Below are 9,420 nucleotides of genomic sequence, written 5' to 3'. Positions count from 1 at the left end.
CTCTTTCAAATAAATAAATAAATCTTAAAAAAGATAAAGTGGCTAAACCTTGGATGTTCTTCCTTTCCCTTCTTTTAAAAATTTCTTTATGTATCTTCATCTGATTTGAAAGGGAGGGAGAGAGAGAGAGAGAGAGAGAGAGAGAGAGAGAACTCCCATCTGATGTTTCACTCCCCAAATGCCCACAACAGCAGGAGCTGGGCCAGGCAAAAAGCAGGGAACCAGGCACTCAGTGCAGATCTCCCACGCGGGTGGCAGCCCAGTTCTCGGGCTCTCACAGCTGCCTGGGTGCCCGTTAGCAGGCAGTTGGATCAGGAGCAGAGCTGGGACTCGAATCCAGGTTCTCTGATGTGGGAGGCAGGTGTCCCAAGCAGCGGCTTTAGCGCTGTGCCAAACACCTTCCCGTTCCATCTGTGAACCAGGGGCTGAGACCCAGCCTCACCAGGCTCTCACATCGGGGCCGTGTTCTCTGCAACCACTCCTTCCCCACACCACCTCCCGGGCCGCCAGGATGTGTTCGACTTTGAATCATTGGCCTCTCTTTGCTTGCGTGTGGCTTTTCCTTCCAGACTGCTGTCAACAATTTTTTTTTTTTATTTTTTTATTTTTTGACAGGCAGAGTGGACAGTGAGAGAGAGAGACAGAGAGAAAGGTCTTCCTTTGCCGTTGGTTCACCCTCCAATGGCCGCCGCGGCTGGCGCGCTGCGGCTGGCGCACCGCGCTGATCCGATGGCAGGAGCCAGGAGCCAGGTGCTTTTCCTGGTCTCCCATGGGGTGCAGGGCCCAAGCACCTGGGCCATCCTCCACTGCACTCCCTGGCCACAGCAGAGAGCTGGCCTGGAAGAGGGGCAACCGGGACAGAATCCGGCGCCCCAACCGGGACTAGAACCCGGTGTGCCGGCGCCGCTAGGCGGAGGATTAGCCCAGTGAGCCGCGGCGCCGGCCGAACAATTTTAATTTCTGGAAAGAGCAAAAGGGGGAAAGAAAAGCAGAAAGACAGAAAGAGGAGGGGGGGCTTCTCCATCACCACTTCTCTTGCAATCAAAGCATCACTCTTGGCCCTGAAGTTTCTATAGTGTTCACCCCTGCACACACACACACACCCGGCTCTGTCATGCTGCCCCCATGTCTGTGCAAAATGAGGTAGGAATTCTTGTTGGGCACCTCCTACAGCTCAGTGCTTTTCTTGCTGGATTGACCCTGCTTCGAGCACCCCACCCCCACCCCTGCCTCCCGTCAGGCTGAACATCTCTCTTCCTTCGGACCCCTTGGAGGGGGAGGGGTTACAAGCAGCTTCCTCATAATTCCGGATTTTAAAAGATTTGGTTGCTCAGTGGAAAAGACCAGGAATGGAGAAGGTGACCGGGGCGGAGAGATGGAGAGGAGGTACCCGCTTCCTAGTTCTAAAGACAGGAAAGATGCAGTACTTAGCTAAGAAATCAATGACACCGGTGCCCTCAGCAGGGTCCCCTGGGAGCATGCAACCTGGGAGTGACCTATTCCAAGCATTTAATCAACCAGTTAATGGTCTGGGATTTGCTCGTGCACCTGCCTGGCAGCCGGAGGCTGAATCTGAGCTGTTCTGCTGGGCAGGAGGAGGCAGCTGTCTCTGGTGCCTGTGTGCAGAGGGTGAGGCAGGGATGTGAGTGGAATACATCCATCTTGGATACTCAGGGCCATTTTAGGAACTTTGTGAGCCCCAGGGACTCCCAGTTTTATTATTATAGCAAATATATTAAAATGCACTCACATCTTACATTAAACATAATTTACCCCATCCGTTCAAAACGAAGTCATATGATTTTGCTTTGGAAATTTTGTGGTTACAAGCAATGTGAAATTGACAACTGGCTAGGTTTTCCCCGGAGTCGTGGTCTCTACCCAGGCATTCTTATGAAGTGAGAGAATATAGTCCACAAGTTCTTTTCCAACAAAATGACTATTCATAAATGTTAAATTTAGGGGTCGGTGCTATGGCATAGTAGGCTAGGCTTACGCCCACATCGCCGGCATCCTATATGGGTGCTGGTTCGAGTCCAGGCTGCTCCACTTCTGATCCAGCTCTCTGCTATGGCCTGGGAAAGCAGTAGAAGATGGCTCAAGTGCTTGGGTCCCTGCAGCTGTGAGAGAGACCCAGAAGAAGCTCCTGGCTCCTGGCTTCAGGTTGGCTCAGCTCTGGCCATTGTGGCCATTTGGGGAGTGAACCAGCAGATGGAAGACCTCTCTCTCTCTCTCTGTAACTCTGCCTCGCAAATAAATAAATAAATAAATAAATAAATAAATAAATAAAATAAATGCCAAATTTAGCATTCAACGAACTTCACATGATGTTACGTTTGACTGACTTTTTTAAAAGATTGTTTTTTAAAATTTTTTACTTTTTTAAAAGATTTTTTAATTTATTTTTATATGGAGAAGTAGAGACAGAGAGAGAGAGAGATCTAGAGAGATCTTCCATCTGTTGGTTCACTTTCTAAATTACCACAATGGCCGGAGCTGAGCCGATCCAAAGCCAGGAGCTCCTTTCTGGTCTCCTACGTGGGTGCAGGGGCCCAAAGACTTAGTCCATCTTCCACTGCTTTCCCAGGTGTATTAGTGGAGAGCTGGATGGGAAGTGGAGCAGCCGGGACTTGAACCGGCACCCATATGGGATGCTGGCGCTGCAGCACAGGTGATATGCAACCCGCAGTCGTAGGCAGCATTATGGAAGCACAGGAGAGCTCATGGTAGAACACTCGCCTCCAGGGACTGGAGCCGTGGCACAGCCTGAGATGCTGGCATCCCATATGAGCACCAGTTCGATTCCCGGCTGCTCCACTTCCAATCCAGCTCCCTGCTAATGTGCCTGGGGAGGCAGCAGAAGATGGCCCAAGTGCTTGGGCCCCTGCCACCTATGTGGGACACTCGGATGGAGCTCCAGGCTGCTGGCTTCGGCCTGGCCCTGTCCTGGCCATTGCAGCCATTTGGACAGCGAGGTGGAGATGGAAGATTCTCCCTCTCTCTCTTCTTTCTCTCTTCCTCTCTCTCTATAGCTGTCTTTCAAATAAATTAAAGACAAAGAAGCTTGCTTCCAGCTGCAGGAATTGGAGGCGGCTTCCTGGAGAGGTGACTTTTTAAGCTGGCCCTTAAGTGAACAGCGAGCATCTGGGTGGGTTTGGAGCCTCGGGGCTCCGGCTGCCTCCAGCCTGGCCCGCTGCAGTTCGCGAGTTTCTCCAGCAGAGGGCAGACCAAGCTAAGACGGGAAGGAAAGTCCGCGGGTGCGCGCAGCCGTGGGGGGAGCTGTAGAGGACCGCTCTCCAGGCTCACTAAGAAGGGCGCGTCCTTGCTGTGTGAGCTGTGGAGTCGCCTGGGCTCACGCTAACGGCTTTGATCTTTCCTGCTAATGAACTGGCATGCTGTGTCCGTCCGCCCTGGTTCGGAGCCTCCTGCCACCTGTCCAGGGGTCACCTCCCCATGGGCACTGAGGAGTCCCCCAGGCGGGTTTGGGTCCAGGCTGGGGAAGGGAGAGGGGCGTCTCTGTATTGCCATGGGAACGGGTCCTGCCCACTCCTCCCTTCTCCAAGCGCGGTGAGCCATGGCGCAGCCGTTTTGGGTACTTGAAGCACCTGTGTCTTAGGCCGGGCCAGTCAAAGATCCAAGAGCGATCCTGGAAAATTGTGTAAGGGAGTGGGGAGAGCAGAAGAGGGAAGGAGAAGAGGCCGGGCAAGGTTGGTTTGTTTGTTTTTAAAGATTTATCAAAGTATTTATTTGAAAGAGAGAGGGAGAGAGAGAGCTCTTCCAACCACTGCTTGACTCCCCAAATGGCTGCAACAGCCAGGACTGGGCCAGGCCAAGGAGCCAGGAGCACATCCAGATCTCCCACATGGGCAGAGGCCCAGGTTACTTGAGCCATCGTCTGCTGCTTTCCCAGGTGCATTAGCAGGGAGCCGGAGCTGAGACACTGGCATCCCAAGTGGCGATTTAAAGCCCTGTGCCACAAGGGGTTGTCACTCTGGCATCGCAGGTTAAGCCTATGGGATGCCAGTTCGAGTCCTGGCTGCTCCACTTCCGATCCAGCTCCCTGATGGTGGCCTGGGAAAGGCAGTGCCTGGGCCCCTGCACCCATGTGGAAGACCCAGGATCGGCCCAGCTCCATTGTGGCCATTTGGGGACAGAGCCAGCAGATGGAAGCCCTCTCAGTTATCTCTCCCTCTCTCTCTCTATCACTAACTCAATTAAATAAATAAATATTAAAAACAATAATAAAAAAAAACCCACAGCACTATCTCCAGGCAAGGATTTTATTCCCAGTGAAGTCGCAGCTTCAGCCTGACACCATGGGAGCTTGGAGTGGCTCTTGGGGCTGGGCGGTGCCCTCCTGCCCCTGTCCCTGGAAGGCTGGGGCTGGCGCAGGGCGCAGGAGCCACAGGCACCTCCAGATCTGGCTGCCTCTGGGCGAGTGGCTGCTGCAGGGGTCCCTGAAGACAGCTGTCGGAGGGAGCCATTGCACAGAGCAGCAAAGGGGGGGGGGTCCTGAAGGCGGCTGGGGGCCGCTCCCCGCCACATTTGCTGCTCTCTCAAAGCCCATTGCTGTTGGCCCGTCTCTCAGGGACCACATACAGGCCTTGCGGAATCTCCAAAGCCCGCTCTCTCCAGCCTGCAGGAGTGCTCCCTGGGGCCGAAGTCCCTCCTCTCGCATTGCCCCATTGTCAGTGCACAGTGCCGACATTGGCCAGGGTGGGGTGGGGGGGCGGGGCAGGGTATGAATTGGCAGGGAAGTGTTTTGGAAGGCATTGTGCCTGGACCCCGCCTCTACCATCTCCAGCAAGGAAGCGGGTTCTGGGAGACCAAGGCTATGTGCGACCCCTACCTCTCCCCCACACAGAGAAGGCAATGGGGTGCTCCTTTCATAATGAGAGCCACTGTGCAACACTCAAGGGACAAGGCTGGTCCGCAGCCAGGAGCCAGGAGCTTCCTCCAGGTCTCCCACGTGGGTGCAGAGGCCCAAGCACTTGAGCCATCTTCTACTGCTTTCCCAGGCCAGAGCAGAGAGCTGGATCAGAAGTAGAGCAGCCGGGACTCGAACCAGCACCCATATGGGATGCCGGCACTGCAGGCGGCAGCTTTACCCGCTACGCCACAGCACTGGCCCCCACTGGGCCATCTTCTGCTGCTTTTCCCAGGCCGTTAGCAGGGAGCTGGATCACAGGTGAGTCCTTTGCCGGCCCCAGCTTCTCTCCTCTGGACACGGTCATTTGTGATAGGCAGACTTCTGAGATAAGCACCAGTGACTCCTGGAGGTGAGGGCCCGGCCAGAGGCCCCTGGCGACCCTTACAGCAGCTGCAGCCGCGCTGCAAGGCAGCCACAGGAGCCATTTGTCCCCTCAGCAGCTTGAAAGGCTGAGCTGGAAGGAAGCGACGGCAATGCCGGCTGAGAGCAGACCCCTCGCTGCGCCACCCCACTCTGGAAACTGGGGTGATTAATGTGCGTTGTGTGAGTCGCTGAAGTTGAGATTGCTGTCCGGCAGTAGAAAGTGTGTAGTTTATACTTCTACGCAACCGTGGAATGTACTGTGCCTTCTAAATATTTGAGGGCAGGCATTTGGCTTTAGTGCTTAAGATACCACTTAAGACGCTGGATCCCACATGGGAGGGCAGGACCTGGGTTCGAGTCCCTGCTCCGGGTCCTGACTCTGGCTTCCTGCTAATGGTGACCCTGAGTGGTGGTGGTGTTGGCTCAAGTTACTGGGTTTCTGCCACCCACGTGGGAGACCCGGAAGACGCTCTGGGATTGATCTGGCCCCACGACCCCTGGCCTGTGAGACTCAGGAAATACTGGCATTTGAAGAACACTTAGGAAAAAAAAAAAAATCTACATTGGAAAATAGAGATGGACCAGAGCCAGAACCGGCATGGTTTCGGTAACTCCTGACTGCCCCTGCCCCCCGCCAGGGCCAAGGGACTCCAGGGGGTTTTCTGCCTGGTGGTGAGACCTGCCTCCTCCCTTCTAGACTGGCAGCTCACACCCCTGGGCCCTAAGCAGTGGGGGGACAGTGCCTGGCCCTGGGCGAGTGCTCCCACACTGTTTGGTTTAATAAGAAAGTTGGGGTAGACGCTGCCCAGCCAAGGGGCTCAAGCAGAGCAGGGTGGGCCTGCTGGACCAGGGTGGGCAGAACAGGGACGGTGCGTTGGCGCGCGCACACACACACACACACACACCAGCGTCTGTCTCCTAGCTGTGCCGTCTACTGATCTGGCAAAGCACGTCACTTCGCTGAATTTCCGTTCCCAGGCCTGTGGAAGGAGTGGCAGTGCCCACCTCAAAGAGCTGCTGAACGCTTCAGAGAATGGCGCATTTCCAGCGCTAGGACTGGCATTTGGCACACACTGAGAGCTCCAAGCAGGGGAGCCTTTGCCAACCCAGATGCTACTCGGTGCTGGTCCTATCCATACTTCCTCCAGCTCCTGCTGTCCATGTGACCCTGACACTGGCTCCACGGCCGATGGAGCTTGGGTGGGGGTCAGCCTGTTCAGTCTTCTGGTGGGACCCGCGCCTTCCGGGCAATCGCTGCCTCGTATTGAACTCTGGGACTCCTAGATCCTAGAAGCGGCTCAGCATTACTGCCCAGCAGGCCCTGTGCCGCAGTGCCACTGCGATGACTGGGCCCAAGGAGGTATTTGTGAAATGCACACCCAACACACACACAGCAGGCCGGCCGTGACCTGCAGGGCGGCTTCCGACACGTCCAGGCAGGCTCTGCACAGGGACTGCGATGGTGCTCGGGCTGGGGACACAGGACTCGGGGGCCTCTTGGGACTCAAAATCAGTGCTGGAATCACGCAGCTCCAAGTTACTAGAAAACTGGTTTGCTATCATTTTGCCTGGGTGGGCAAGGTCTGAGCATTTTGTTCCTTGTCACAGCTCTTAGTGAAAATGGGAAGTGACAGTTCTTGTACCTTCTGAGAACAGACTTTGGGGCTATGGTAATAATAGAACAGGAGATGGGAACCTCCCACTCACCCTCCCGCCCCCCTGTATACACCAAAGATCAGTGGCCAAACAAGGTTCTGATGATGTTTTTAATATTTTTTAAAGCTTTACTTATTTGAGAGGCAGAGTTACAGAAAGAGAAAGGGGAGAGACAGAGAGAAGTCTTCTATCCACTGGTTCACTCCCCAAATGGCCACAACAGCCAGAGCTGTGCAGACCCAAAGCCAGGAGTCATGAGCTTCTTCCAGGTCTCCCATGCAGGTGCAGGGGCCCAAGGACTTGGGTCATCTTCCACTGCTTTCCCAGGCTACAGCAGAGAGCGAGATTGGAAGTGGAGCATCCAGGACTCGAACCAGCGCCCATATGGGATGCCAACACTGCAGGCAGCGGCTTTACCTGCTATGCCACTGCACTGGCCCCATCCCGATGATCTTAAAACTAAGCAAAGCATGCTGGAACCCCAAAGGGTTGGGCAGAAGCTGAGCTGACCATGGCTTGGGAGGCCCAAGTAAGGTGTGTGTCTTCCTACAAGTTAATATGTGTAAACACACACACAAAGGTTTCAATGCCATGCCTCCCCTCCCTCATTACCACATGGCGGCAACCAGACAGGAAGGGCCAGCGAGAGGAGCGAGGGCCTGATCCTATTGGGAGGAGTCTCCCCCAGGGACCCTGTGAAGCAGGAAGCGTCATCACTCCCGTTTTGCAGGTGAGGAACTTCCAGCGCAGATGAAGTAAGTTACTCATAGTCATGGGGCTCTGCAGGCCGAGCTGGGAGCTGCCCTGTTACACACACTGCTCGGGCTTAAGGCCCTCCGCCCTCTGTTCCCTGGTGTCAGGAGACAGTGCGCTGGTGAGGGTGTGGTGCACCAGCTTGCAGGTGTGTGCCCGTGTGTCACTGCTCTCAAACCTAGCCCAAGGAGAAGGGATGGATGTATGACCAGGCTTGCAACGGGGGACAGCCTTGGATATCGCGGAGATAACTACGCACACACATCATGACTGCCTCTCGGGTCCTTGTCGCCTTCTGACAGAGGCTGACGGGTACAGCCCCCAGCAGAAGGAGCGGCGCTCTGTGCCCCACCTCAGTACCATGCACCCTCACTCTTCCCCAGTGGGCGCAAAGGGGACCCCAGACCCCAAGGTCCCCAGGCCCCAGGCTGAGACATGATGAGAGGTGCCCGTCGCACTGTCAGTCTTGGAAATGGGATTTTGGAAACCCAGAGCCAGCAAGGCTGCACGTGGTGGGGGCTCCAAAGCTGCAAGCACACGGAGGCGGAGGCTGTGAGAACCCAACACGGTGGCAGAGCTGCTGCTGCCGCAGGGGAGGGTGAGTGTGAGGTGGCTCGAGGGGAAGCAGACGCAGAGGAGAGCCCCCCACCCCCCAAGCCTGGCCCCAGCTCTGCCAGGAAGCCCCCTGGGTTGCTTGCTCCTGGGTTCCCTGGCAGGCACTTTTGGATATTTAATCGCTTGCAATGGTTGCCTCCCTCCCACCCCATAAAAGAATCCTGATTTTGTGCAAGTGTTGGGGCAGCATTGTGCTCAAGGAAGATGGGCCCAAGCCAAACATCATACACTCATCTTGCTTTGCCCCTGTTAGAGAGGGAAGTCATCCAGTTCTGACCAAGGATTGCGATGAGGGTCCTTCTGGAAGATTCTCCCATTGCAGAGTGCGGGGTGGGGGGAGGGGCAGAGAGAAACATTGGGAAATGCCCCTTCCCCCCATGCCATCCTGCATTTGCAAGTTAGGAGGCCTGATGTGAGGCCTGGTGCTTCAGGCCACCCTGCAACCCCGAGAGGACTATCCACAGCCCTGGTGTGGGTACCACGGAGTGAACCAGCCCAGGAGCCCCCACCCATGTGACTGCCATGAGTCAGGGAGCGTTCAAGGTACTTTTTAAAAAAGATTTATTTATTTGAAAGTTAGAGTTGGGGGTGGAGAAAGAGAGAGAGAGATCTTCTGTCCATTGGTTTGGCTCCCCAAATGGCTGCAACAGCCAGGGCTGGGCCAGGAAAAAGCCAGGAAATTCATCCAGGTCTCCCACATGGGTGCAGGCTTGGGCCACCTTCCACTGCTTTCCCAGATGCATTAGCAGGGAGCTGGATTAGCAGTGGAGCAAGACTCAAACAGGCGACCACGTGGGATGCTACGCCATGGCGCCTGTCCCTCTAAGCTCTTTTCACGTATCAGTTCTTGCATCCTTAACGAGCCTGGCTGTGAGAATGACAAGTGCCCTGTTCCACACCTGTCTCCCCATGCCCAGTGGCCCAAAGTGTGGGAACTGGCCGTTTCCCACCAGAGTGGTTTCCCCATATAGCGCACAGTTCACTGCAATCTAACCAGGTCTCTCTGTGAGCGCAGAAGGCATCATGGTATATACGGATGGGGTGCTTTGAAAACAGCCCAAAGACAATGAAAGGGCTCCGAGCTGGCGAGCTGTGTGTCTGCA

Source organism: Oryctolagus cuniculus, chromosome 11 (genome assembly GCF_964237555.1).
Source record: "Oryctolagus cuniculus chromosome 11, mOryCun1.1, whole genome shotgun sequence".
Taxonomy (NCBI): domain Eukaryota; kingdom Metazoa; phylum Chordata; class Mammalia; order Lagomorpha; family Leporidae; genus Oryctolagus; species Oryctolagus cuniculus.
Note: the sequence above shows the minus strand (reverse complement) of the source record.